The 12,654-nt window shown below is 46.4% G+C and overlaps 1 protein-coding gene across 6 annotated transcripts in view; it reads left to right on the forward strand.

Annotated features, from left to right (window-relative positions):
* The window catches only part of EVA1A (eva-1 homolog A, regulator of programmed cell death), a 219,293-nt gene that overhangs the window by 147,212 nt on the left and 59,427 nt on the right, over nt 1–12,654 (forward strand). Inside the window, exon 1 of one of the 6 annotated variants that reach the window (XM_075414946.1) lies at nt 6,098–6,274. The exons of the other annotated variants lie outside the window; for them this stretch is intronic. The gene's annotated coding sequence lies outside the window, so the exon portion shown is untranslated. Of the gene's footprint in view, nt 1–6,097; nt 6,275–12,654 lie in introns of those variants that run through there. 6 annotated transcript variants of the gene reach the window in all.

Below are 12,654 nucleotides of genomic sequence, written 5' to 3' on the forward strand. Positions count from 1 at the left end.
AGCTGTGGCTTTCCTTTTGGGAGTTTTATCTTTGTCTTTCTATTTCCAGACTGAAGCATATGATGTTTAAAAATAATTTCTTACAATTAACCTTTTGTTTCTCTAGACTTTTAAAAATTTTGGTCAAGATGGAATATGATCGCAATATTGTTAGCTGAAATAAGTGGAAAACAACCCAAACTGGCCATGCTCAATAATTGAGCAGGCAAGTCAGAATGAATAGATGGCTTGATTCAGCTTCCTTCATTCAAGATGGACAATACAAAGCTGTACAGATAATCCTATGATCATATAAAAATGTTTGTGGGATAGGTAGGAATTACACTCACAGTGTCTTTTTGAAAAGAATTTCCTTTTTCTTTACGTTGCTTTGTTTTTAAATGACATGGGTTGTGATAAAATGCAGCACTGGTATTTTCAGATTGCTACGCCAAGTTAAATGGGAAAGGTTTTGTTTTAGAGTTTGCATATGAAGTTCTCCTTTTAATGAGACACTCCTAGGCTAAAAATACCTTTCAAAAGAGACTTCCCATGTCTTTTCTACATTAGTGGCAGACTGGAGAAGAAAACATGGAGTACGCCTGAAAGTGATAAGTTGAGGTTAGAGGTCTAGCCAAAGTCAAGTGCTAGGGAGTTTCAGCTGTAGAGAGCTGATGCTTTGAATTATAATCAAGTGATTAATGTTTCTAACATAAGTGGGTTTGGGAGTTACAAGGACTTGCAGGAACAGCTTGGATAAGTGTGGTGAAACCTGCTTTTAGAGATACTTTATTTATAGCACATTCATTAGGTGGGACAGAATGGACAACGTGCTTATGTGGTTAATGATAAATCCATCTGAGGACTAAACTAGTCTGCTGAGTTATGAGAAAGCCATTTGTAGGTCAGATTTTTCTGGAGAGGGACGGACTTGAGAGAAACAATTCTTATTTGTTTGGGCGGGGAGCAGGGAGAGGGGAGTAGCTGAAACCGGCTTTTCTCCTGCGGTGAAATACGTAGGATGTAAATGTTACAGATCTTCATTCATTTTTAAAGGTCATTTGCCTGTGAAGTCTGTGTGGCTGGCTTCAAGAGTACTAAAAATAATACAGGAATGAGCAGGCATGCCTGGAAAGGTATAGGAATATTTTGTATAAAATAGCAGGTAATGTAATGTTAACGTATGAAAACTGCAGTGATCTATATGAACTGCAAAAGCTAGAAAAGACTTAATCTCTGTGGCATTATAGTTTTGCTTGTGGGATTCAGACATTCTAGCATGAAATGAAAGGTACTGAACAAAAAAATTTTATGTAAGGCTGCTCCTTTCACTTGAAATCACCAGACCTTAATCCTGCTTCTGTAGGTGGTTTAAAGTAGTCTTTCAAATAGAAGTAGTTTTCCCTGAATGATAAAACAAGGTGGGAGTACAGCTAATCAAAACAATGTTTTGGCACATTGTTAGTGTTGTGGTTTTCATTATAGATCTACCAACAGGATAAAAAAATTGGTTCCCCTCTCCTAGCCCTATCCAGGGTAGTGTGGGTCGTTCATCCACAGGTCCCACCTGGTTTCTGCTGTGGACCATGATGCCACAGGGTTTCAAACTGAGCTCTGGACAATTCTTATCTGGGGGAAGGGAGGAAGGAAAGTACAGCAAGACAAACAAAGACAAACAAGTAGAACAAAGCCCTCTTTCATTCCCTTTATATAGCACCCAAAAGCAAAGGTGTGTTATTTCTCTCAAGGATCTCATTAGTTGCTTGTCTGGATAGGACAGCTAAACATTGTAGAAGTAAAGACCTCACAGATAAATGACTATCAGAAAGGGATTGCATGCTGCACATCCTCGCAAATAAACAGGCAAAACCTGTCCTTTTGAAACACACCTTTTCCCTGCTGCTAGTCTTATTTTTAGCTAAAAATGGAAATGTGATGTTCATTGTCAAGGAAGCTAATTGCAAAGTGACTACTCTCAAACGTGTTGCCCATACCTATTCCAGGTGTTGCTGCAGGTGCTGTTTGTGAGTGAGTTTAGTTTATCAGAAGTTTGAAAGCAGACTGGTTATACTGAGTAAGTATTTTTAGAGAGAGTAAATGGCACCTGGCAAAAAGGTATTTAATTATATACATAAATGTACAACAAAACCAAGTACAGGAAGCTGCCCCAGATTAATTAACATTGAAAACTCATTTATCACACTACAGATAATGAGCTGATGAAAGACACAATGGCTTCTCCCCTCTCTTGACACCTTACAGTCCAGAGTGGATGCCCTGCTGAGAAGATATGCTTTAGTGCCACATAGCTTATCAGGATCCAGCCATAACTGAATGAAACCTAATGACCTAATTGGAGTCTACCTCATTCAGAAGCTACACAAGATTACTTGTTACTGGCATCAAAGGGCATGAGGATGCTATTGTCATATTTATTTTATAGATATGAAATAATCTTTGGTCTGTTATACCAGGCAAACACATATCTTGCTTTTGGCCTGCATGTTAGACACTGAAAAATTAGGTGTTGAGATTGAAAGAATTATCTAGGCTCCCTCCATAATCCCTGGAGCAGGAGGGGCAGCTCCGGAGGTGATTCATCTCACCTGTCTTAAACCATGTTTGGATAAGCCAAGTTACGCTCTGCAAGTGCCAATCTCTCTTTGACAGCACAGGTGTTGAGTTTGGATCTGCCTTTGAGATGGCTAAGCTGGATTTAAGGAGCCGCACTTCTGCTTTGAACTGCAGGGGCAAGGCTCTAGGGGTAGATGTGCTCCTTACCTGAAACAGCTCACAGCCAAAATCAGAGTGTCTTAAGTGTAAGAAATAAGGAAGTTAAAGCTGTGTAGAGAAGTCTGAGACTCATAGAGGCAAGCTTGCATTTATCCAAGGCTTCAGGATGAAGAAAAAGTCTTGTGGGGCTTTCAGATATCTTGTCATTCTGTAACTACGTTTCAGTTAATTGGCTAAGTTAATCAAATAGCGTGAGGGCCCTGCCACTGGAAAACTTTTATCCATGGTGTTAAATTTTGGTGTGGTCTCTGTTTATCCCAGCCCAGCGGCAGCCCTCTGGCATGGCTTGAACACTAGCATTGGCCAGAGCTCGTTTCCAACCAGCAATCTGGATGGGGCCATTCTCTTTTGAAGGTTGAGGATGTTTAGCCTCCAGCGTGCATGTGGCTGGGCACTGCCTGCTGGCCCCAGGACCAAAGAGCAGCCCTGACCCTGTTTATTTCATTACAAGGTGCATCAACAGTCTCTTACAATCTCCATCTTCTGTTTTTTATTATTTTACATTGTTAGGATCACAGCCGTGAGGAAATAGATATAGTATGCTGGGCTTGATACAGGGCTATCCTTACTTTGAAATAGTATGGTGCTATCTAATTCCCTTCTGCTTTTCTCTCTAATCTACAAAGACCTTGCAAATCTGATTTTGGCCTGGATACCCTTATCTGCATCACAGGCTGCCCCGTTTGCTGACTTCAGTGGGCCACGCTGGAGTATGTCAGGGTTTGAAGCTAATAGTAGTTTTTTGAACTGGTTGAGCAAACAGATCTGCAAGACCTCTTCCTGACAGTACATCAGCTCTGATCTGAAAGGAGACACAGCCTTAGACATCTGTTTTAAGGGCATTACTATTCTGGGCTTATTTGAACTCAATACAAGGTTCTGTTTATATTTCTTTGATTAATTGAAAATAACTTCTTGTTAAGGGAGTGACAACCGATACCTTAAGATTGTGCTTAAGTCATTCACAAGAGCAAAAAAAATGCACCAAAGGTTAAGCAGGTCAAAGCCCTTGTTTGGATCAAAGCATATGTTGAACACTGTATAAATGCCAAATCTTAAAGTGTTTTGTATTTAAGGCTGAAGTTTGGAGTAAAATGATACTACAACAATAAATTCCTAATTCAGCTTGTTAACACGCCACCACATTCACAAAGGCACAGCAAAGAGAGAGGTGATTCTGATGGAGCAACTGGATACCAGTCTAAGTGTGTTGAAAATTTACAGCATAGGTGAGATCATTACTATAATACCACATCCAGTTCTGGTAGGCACATTTCAAAAAGGGCTTTAATGCAATGGAAATGGATCTCAAAAGAGTGACAGGCACGATTTGCGGTCTGTTGGTAAAATCTGCCTTACTCTGAGAGACTAAAAAAACTCAGCTAATTTTATTTCTTCAGGACAAGGTTATGAGATTGTTTGTGGTTTTGTAAGGTCGAGCCTACGTGGCGAGGGAACAGCAAGCTCCAGTTTCCACTTGGAGCTACATGGGCTGGGTGCTTTCAACCAAAACACGGGAGGAACCCCAGCTCTGCCTGGGCTTGCAACATTCCTGCTGTGCTGAGGGTAATCTGAGGTTGGGCTGTACCTTGGTGGGCTGCAGCCCTTCACTGTCCATGCCTGATCTGTAGCTTCCTGGAGTGGATTGATGAGCGATGGCCAGGGTTGAGGGTGTAGAGTGAGGCCAGACAAATGCAGATTCAAAAGGCAGACTTTCTTCTTGACAGCGTGATGGCCACTGAAATAACTTACCTGGCACAGATTGTCCTTCACTGAAAGTGTATGATTCAGGGTGGAATGTCACCTTGAAAGATGTGCCATATTTCGTAGGGGTTCTGGTGTTGGTTTGGGACACCACTTTGTGGCTTCAGCTATGCAGGTGATCAGACCAGGTGACTGAAATGATCATGCCAGGGATCTCACCTGGCCTTAAGATATCCCTATTAAGTAGTAATATTTTAAAATTCTTATTTTAATAGGAAAATTATATTCCTGTTAAACTGATTGGGGAGTGGAGAGGTCTCAGTGAGGCCATCTGTAGCCTGAGAATGCTGAATTTTAAGAAAAAAAAACTCCCACCGCTTCCAAATTTGTGGCCAGAATGACTATGTTTACATTTTCTCTCCAGTAAGGAGGAATCTGAGCTTAGACTTGGGTTCCAACTGTCCCTAGGCAGTGCCCCTATCTGGTGGGACATCTTTGAGCAGGATGAGGGGTGACTCACCTACTTCCAAGTGAGTAGGTTCCATTTTACCTGCTTCTCAGTCTATAGTGACCTGTTGCATGGACTTCTCATCCACCCTACAGCGGTGGTGTGGGTGCCAAACTGGGAAGACAGGAGGACCCCCTAGAAAGCCCCATGGGCTCCTACCGAAGGGTTTATAGCACTGCCCACTACAAAGGCAGGTGGGATTTGTAAAGAGCCTAAAGTCAAGCCAGGTCTGGGCTGCCTGCAAGGACCCATATGTACCGGGCGTTACGTCTAAAGGATACTTTAAAAACTGCCACCCAGTTCAGTAGCCGTTGTCCCCTTGTACCCAGCATTTAGAGAGGCATTCAGAGGATTTACCTCGCTGGAAGATGTCCATCCAGTGTTGTTCAATGAAGGCAGTATTTTCCATCCATCAAGGCAAAGTTTTGACCACACGTGTGATTTTCTACTTCTGTGGTCATGCCATCGTCGTACCTCGCCGGTGCTTGGGCTGCCCCTTGCCTTGTCCCCGAGGGGTGTGGAGCGTGTGTCCCCAGGCTGGGCACAGGACCCCAGCAGCCCTGGCCCGTCTCCTCCGCTGTCCCCACGCAGCGGGGGCTGCGGGCAGTGCTGCGGGTCGGTGCGGCTGCCTGCGACCCCAGGCAGAATTAGCCCTCAGGCACAAGCTGGAGCATTCTAGGAGTTTAGAAAAGACAGAAAGCTGTTGAAAATGGCATCATTCTGCTCTCAGTGCCTGACATCCTCACACCGCTCCTTCTCAAATAAATAAACTCTGATGGGAATCCTCCCCCCCGCCCCCTCCCCCCCGCCATTCATGCCTTGCTTTAATAAAACTTGTCACAGTGCTGTTTTTTTTTCCAGTCAGCAGATTTTTAGGCTGGTTAATGAGGGGGAAAAATTTCTCTCCTCCCCCACCTCACAACCCCCCCCCCCCCCCCAAATTGCCGCTCCCCTCTTTCATGTCAGGGGCCAAGTTTGGATTGGAGCCTGGTGAAGTTTCTGTGTCATTTCCTGTTGCTGCCCTCCTCGACGCTCGCTCCCGCGCCCCGCTTCGCTGCCTCTCCGACGCCGACGCGCGAGGCGTCCGCTCTGCCGACCCGCAGCGGTGGGGACGACGTGAGAGGGCAGGGGCACACCTCACGCTCCCGCCTGTCGCGACGCGTTCCCGCTCCCGCCATCCCCACCAGCTCGGCTCCGCTGCCGGCAACGCTGACGAACCGAACGCTAAAACAACTTTCTTCTCCCCGAGCAGCTCGGCTGAGCTTCCCAGGCTGCTGCGGACCGGAGGCGGTGAGAGCAATCATGTCCTTCACTCCGGCGAACTTTGCTGCTGACAGCCGTGGTCCCGTCCACGCAGGTGGTCGGTGGCGAGGTGGCCGTGGGCTTGGGTGGTGGACGGGCGAGGGGCTGCGGTGCCGTAGGAGAGGTCAGCATCTGCGAGGGCTGGCACCGACACGGTTTTGCAGATGCTGCTGGCTGGATGAGACTGATGGAAAAAGAAGAGCTGTTTAAGGGAGGGAGAAACCGGCGTGGGGCTGTACAGAAGCCGGGAAGGCGGTGAGGGAAAGAGCAGGGGGTGCTCATTATTTTCACTTACGTGTTTGTCTTTCGGCTTCAGTCTCGTGTTGACAGGTTTTTCCTAGGGCTTGTTTGTGGCGGTGTTCACGGGGTTTGTGGTTGTGTGCGGTCCCGGTGATTGCTTTTCTGACCAGAAAGAGCTGATACTTGCAGGAATCTGTACTACATTCATGTGGAGGAACAGGCACAAATCAGCTGGCATCTGTAAAAACCTGCCTGTGATGCCTGTCCTCTGCCATTTCCTTATTTGCTCACTAAACACACATTTATTTGTGTATTTGGTAGGAAAATGACACAAACACTTGTGCTTTAGAGTAGAGCGACTGTGACTTCATGTACTATTTCTGTTATCCCTAACTCGTTCAGTCTTGACTGTTTCTTGACAAACAAGGCGTAACAAACTGACGGATAAATCCTGAAGCATGTGCTGGAGCCAGTTCCCGGAGCTTGCGGAGTTAAAAGGCTTTCTTGAGCTCACTGACACAGGGCAGTAAATTTCAGCGTGTCAGTGAGTGAGGAAAAAAACACTTGCAGAGCATTATACACCAGCAGACAGAGTCAGCGCTGCACAACCCCAGGGTCTTCACTGGCAAGATTAGTTCCCAACACCTCCAGCTACTTAGCAGCATTTAGAAAGGTCAATTATATGTACAGTATTTACTGGCTAATTATAAGTGGGGATGGGGGTGGGGGAAGCCTTGGAGCTGGCCCTGGGAAAAATGATCCTAAGGCTTTGTGTACAGTGTGTTTACCTCCAAGTCATCACTCGATTCATGTTGCTTCCTCCGAACACCCCCTGTTTTATGGTAGTTTTGCAGCAGAGTTCTCTTTGCTCCCTCTTTCCATAGGGAACACAGTGGAGGAAGGTGCAAGGTGGGGAACGGAGGAAGGAGGCTTTGGTCACACCCTGAGCACATCAGTCCTTTGCCCTCGCCTCCAGCTGAGGCACATCACCTCCCATGGCTGGGGAAAGTTCGAACTCCCTGTCCAGCCTTGGCATCCCTTGTCTTGCTGCCGTAAGCACTGGGGGACCCAGGAGACATTGATGACGGCTTTGCCTGGAGTCGGTTTCTAGGTAAAAGCTCAAAGTTTGTTTCACAGTTCCTATGTGAAAGCCACACTGTTTTAAAAATCGAGTTGAATAGCAAATACTTTTTTGGGTCTTACCATCTTCCAGAATCATTCTGAGTACTGTGCTACTCCTTTCTGGTTTTTCAAAAACTATTCTTCGCATTCAGCGTTCCCCACAGCTGGCTTATACCTGTACTGGTCTTGGTGGTCTGTGCTGGCACACAGGTGATACACATAGGTTGGTCTGAGACAACTTCTGCGTGTTGCGGGGAGTTTGGATGGGCTGGGATACTCCGGAAAGGCAGTTTGCATGTGGCCACCTTGTTTCAGAGTGTAAAAGAGAGCTGAATAATACGTAGGCGTCAGGCCGTGCCAGTTGGCTTCAGGGCTGAAGAATGGGCTCTGGCATGGTTTAGCTTACTAGCAGAGACGTAGCCAAGAGGCTGATGAGCTCATGTAACAGAGGGAGGAGAGAGCTGTAGCAGGAGCCACTCCCAGCACCTCTAAGGAGCTGAATAAACAGTATTTACCTGAACTGTGCTCTGTATTTCTTCACATGAAAGGAAACGGAGTGACAGACTGACATTTTTGCAGGTGTCCGACAGACGACTTGCCTCTGTAGTGAGCTGAATCATTGCCTTTGCAAGGTGACTGGGGGGGCTAACTGCACTTCAGGTGCTGCTTTTGGGTGCTTGGAGGGTAGACAGCACCTGAGGTGATTTAGAAATCCATCCTTCTATATAGGTGTTGGGAGATGAACCTCTGTCTCAAATGCAGCTTTGGGTAGTCAGAGTCTAAATTATCCTAAAACTTTACCTATGTGTGCTACAGTGAGAGATGAACCTAATGTCATCCTTAATTATTTTGCATCGAGAAGTGAAGCCAATTCATTGTAAGCTGACATCACTGTTTTCAGTGAAGTTCATCCTGATTTACAGCAGTTGAGGGCAAAGAAGAATCAGTCCCTTCGTATCGGCTTTTTTCTGTGACTTGCAAGGCAGAAAGCAAGACAATAGAAAGCCACTCAGGGTGAGATCATGATGGGAACTGAAAGTCTTGAGTACCACCAAGACCTTTCTGGCTTTTTTGGCTTTCTTGCTTTCCCCAAAACTCAGCTTTTTGTTCTGTTAATGGAACCTTGTTCTGTTGCCTTGACAGATGAGTCAAGGGATGGAGATTCCAGTTCCACGGCTTACCTTGGGAAAGTGCTCTGGAGCCCAAGAGACTTCACTGTCTGTAAATATTTCCTGTTGCACAACATAAATTGTCTCTTTCAGTTTAATCGTGTTGTCTTAAGTTACATTATCAAGGTACTACCTTGAGTAAAGCCTCTCTTCGTGGTGGAGGAACCAGTATTGTAAGAGGCCACAGGCGGTGAAGACTCTCTGCAAGAGGGTGGAGTGAGCACGTGCTTCCCTTCCCCCTTTTGCTGTCTTGCACAAAGGCCGGGCGAACAAGCCTTGCTTTGCCACAGTGGATCTGTGCTACTTCGAGTCCCTGAGCCAGACCCTATGCTTTTCTGCAAGCCCATGGTGGCCACTGAGATCTCCAGGAGAGATCTTTCATCATCGGTGGCTTCTCATGTCTCTGGTGGTCATTTTCTCTGAGCTGCTTTTCCCTGCTTCAGTGCTTGAGCTTGGTGTGGTGCTCCCTGTGCTGCCCGAGATTGCTCCAAGGATGCTCTGCTGCAGCCTAGCAGCATGTTGCCAGACATCTGCTTCTGTTTCTCCCGGGGTTCACCCAGAGAATAGCAGCAGCATTTGGGGTAGCCATGGCCCACCAGCACTTGTGGGTGCTTCCCGGCTCAGTCCTGGCTGTCTCCCCAGGCTGAATCAGAATCACTGTGTTTGTCTGCTTTGCTCTTGTGTAGCTCCAGCTGCAGTTCTTGTGGCATTTAAGTGCTGATGCACAAATTAGGGTAACATTTACATGCTCTAGTGAGTCTTCAGCTTGCCTGCACAGATCTCTTGTTTTCCTTCTTCTAATGCAACGCCACTACCTGAGGACAGCCCTTGCGTCCTTGCTCCAGGGAGCTGTTGATCCCTGCTCTGTTTGTGGGACATTGCCATGGCAATGAGGATGTGTAGTGGAGACGGTCAGGATTGCCCAGGCGATATCCCTGCTGCTGGCCAAACACAGCCGAAAAGGTGCGTGCCTCCTTCCCTCTCCAAGCAGTATCCTGTTTGCTTTGGCTATTTTTAAACGTATTTGCTGCTGGAGACTGAAGCTCGCTGTCAGTCTGAGCCTCGCCACCGTGCGACTCACAACTGTTTAAAATGGATTAACGCTGAGGCTGGAAGGACAGTTTTTGCTCTTCTGTCCGCTGCTTGGGGCTGCCTGGCATGTTCATGGTTGTGGCAGAGTCGCTTCCCAGTAAATCGACTAAGGGCACCAAAAATCTTGAAGCCAGAGGCTTTTCTTCCTTACTCTTGACTTCTTCTGGAGTTGAACTGGTGAGAAGGAGGTGAGAGGCCTCTGTACCTCATCAGCAATCCCCTCAGTCATACTTTCTCCCTGGAAGTGTTATTTTTGGTTAATTTGTACAAGTCTGGGCCTCCTTGGTCTATCCTGTGGGAGGAAGCTTGAGGCTGGAATTTTGTAATAAAATCCAGATTTTTCTCTGGAGGCAGAGTGGAGGAGGCCACTCCCGTTGCTTCTCCAGGTCCTGTTAGTTCTTGACCAGCTTAATCTTGTAACTGTGAAAGGTTCTCTTTCCCCGCTGAGAATAAACTTGTCCTCTGAGGAAGGTCAGCTGTGGGGTGTTCACCTCAAGATACCCGATTTCTGCAGAGCCACTGGTTGGAATCCTGGCTCAAGGTGCTCAGACCTCATGTTCCTGATGCAAATTCCCAGCAGTTTACTGGAGGTGAGTCTCTCTGAGTGCACCCCAAGCTGTCTGCAGCATTGCAGAACTGCAGAGTTGCTAAAACCAAGGAGCTGTCCTCCACTGTCCTTGGCTGGAGTTTGCTCTTAGCCTGAGGAACACAGAGCAGTCTGTCCCCTTCCACACCAGCAGAAGCTGGTTTTCACTGGAGCAAGCACATTTTTGTACCTGCAGTTGGGAGAGTGTTCTCAGAGGCTTTCTGTGGTTATGAAAAAAAAGGATCCGTCCCTCTGATTTCCCCTGTGTACCACAGTATTTCAATGTTCTCCTCCACTGGCAATAGGAAGACCACAATTCCCAGCTCTTTCCTCTCTGACCGTCTTACTTTGAAGTGGGGGTTGTTTCTACCGGGGCTGGTGCAGTAGGAAGCTGAGAACATTTGAAGTCACCATAATTTAAATATGCAAGCACTACCTTAACTTAAGTATACCCAGAGAGCTTGCTAATTAAATCTAAGTTTTGTTCTTGGTCATCAGTTACTGTACTAAGGACAGAGAGAACAACACGTAAAGCCCATATCTCATCCGCAGTGGTACCTGACACACTACCTGTAAGTTACTGCTCTGGAGTTTCCCAGCTGGACTTGATTTCCCTAGCTTAGTAATATACATCCTGTGTTCCTTTTGTTTTACTAGTCACTGTGATTCCCCTCTGACATAGCCTAAAATTGTTCGAATTATACTTGGATTCCCTTTTTTTACCTTCTTCTTTATTAATGCATACATGGACTGCATAGTCTTCAGAGATTTATTTTTCTTTAATGAAATCAGCCTCCTTTTCCTGGTTAGCGTAGTGCATGAATGTCACATTGAAATATGTGCTTGCAAGTTCAGTCCTTTCCCTCAGACATACTGCTTTACACTGCTTTTGGCTGTGTAAAACTGCAGTGCTGATTTACTACATCAATGACCACGAAAGACTCAAATTCCTCTGACTCCTCTTTTGCTGCTTCTCTCTATTTACTGTCCACAATGCTCTGGTTTTTGGAATAGCTGGCAGATTATAAATTTAAATTTCTTATTTCTTTTCCTCCACTTGATACAATGGTTACAGTCAGATTAATATATAGAGCAGGTTCGGATCTGATTACAGAGCGAGTACAAAAAGTGCTCCTGAGAGCACTGATGCCATGAATGTCACAGCAGCGTGTGGTGCCAGGTACCAGGTGTGCACAGGAAAGAAGGGGTAAAGATCTGCCCAAAGTGCAGGGAAGATCCCTTCTCTCTCTTCCACAAGCAAGAACTGGAAGCAGTGAGAGATCCACTGCTGGTGACAATCCTCCTTGCTTCCTTTTTTCTTTTCTTAAAGAAGTCGTGTTTTCTGCTTGCTGCTGCAATTCAGAACTGAGAAGGGTGCTCTTCAGCCAGCTAAGGAGGCTTGACCAGCAATGAGCCTGCAAGGAGCGTTCCTGTCTCCTCTTGAGTTTTACGTCCCAAAGATTGTCACCTCTCTTCTCTGTCCAAAACCTGCAACCATTGGCTTGTATGGGAGCTCTGGGTATGAGATTTGGTCAGCCAGAGTCTAAATAGCTTTCAGTATTGAGTCCTACTCTTTAAAAAACTAACAAGTGGAAAACTGGGAATTCTCCCCTTGTTGTTTGCGTACTTGAAGAAGCCCTGGCTAGGCAAACCTGCACGTAGTGCAGGGGTAGCACATAGTGACAGCAAGAGTGGCAGCAGAAACCCTCCCCAGAGACGCCATGGGCACCGTGACAGTAGCCAAGTCAACCTCCATCTTCTGCTTGCGCCTTCCTGCATGGGTTTGCATCACCTCTCCTTCAAGGGGATGCCGTGTCAGGCAGTGAACATGTCTAGTGAGAACTTCCAGCTGATATTTAGGAAAGACTTCTCTGCCATGTCAACCAGTTTCTGAGGGGACCAAGCCAGGAGGTAGGTGCCTATTCAGATATATCTCTGGGCTTGGTGTTTCCAGCCGGCTGGCCCTCAGCAGTTTCTCACTGGGCACACGGGAACACCTAATTGGCCTGCACAGACACTCTGTCTCCCTGGACCATACATGTATGCTTACAGGTTCTGAGGCACTCCTCCGAAATTCAGTGTTCTCGTTTTCACCGTGTTGGATGCCTGAACACTTCAGATAGGTGCTCTGGGTCACGCTGCTGGGCTGGATGTCTGCA

Source organism: Opisthocomus hoazin, chromosome 2, assembly GCF_030867145.1.
Source record: "Opisthocomus hoazin isolate bOpiHoa1 chromosome 2, bOpiHoa1.hap1, whole genome shotgun sequence".
Lineage (NCBI taxonomy): Eukaryota > Metazoa > Chordata > Aves > Opisthocomiformes > Opisthocomidae > Opisthocomus > Opisthocomus hoazin.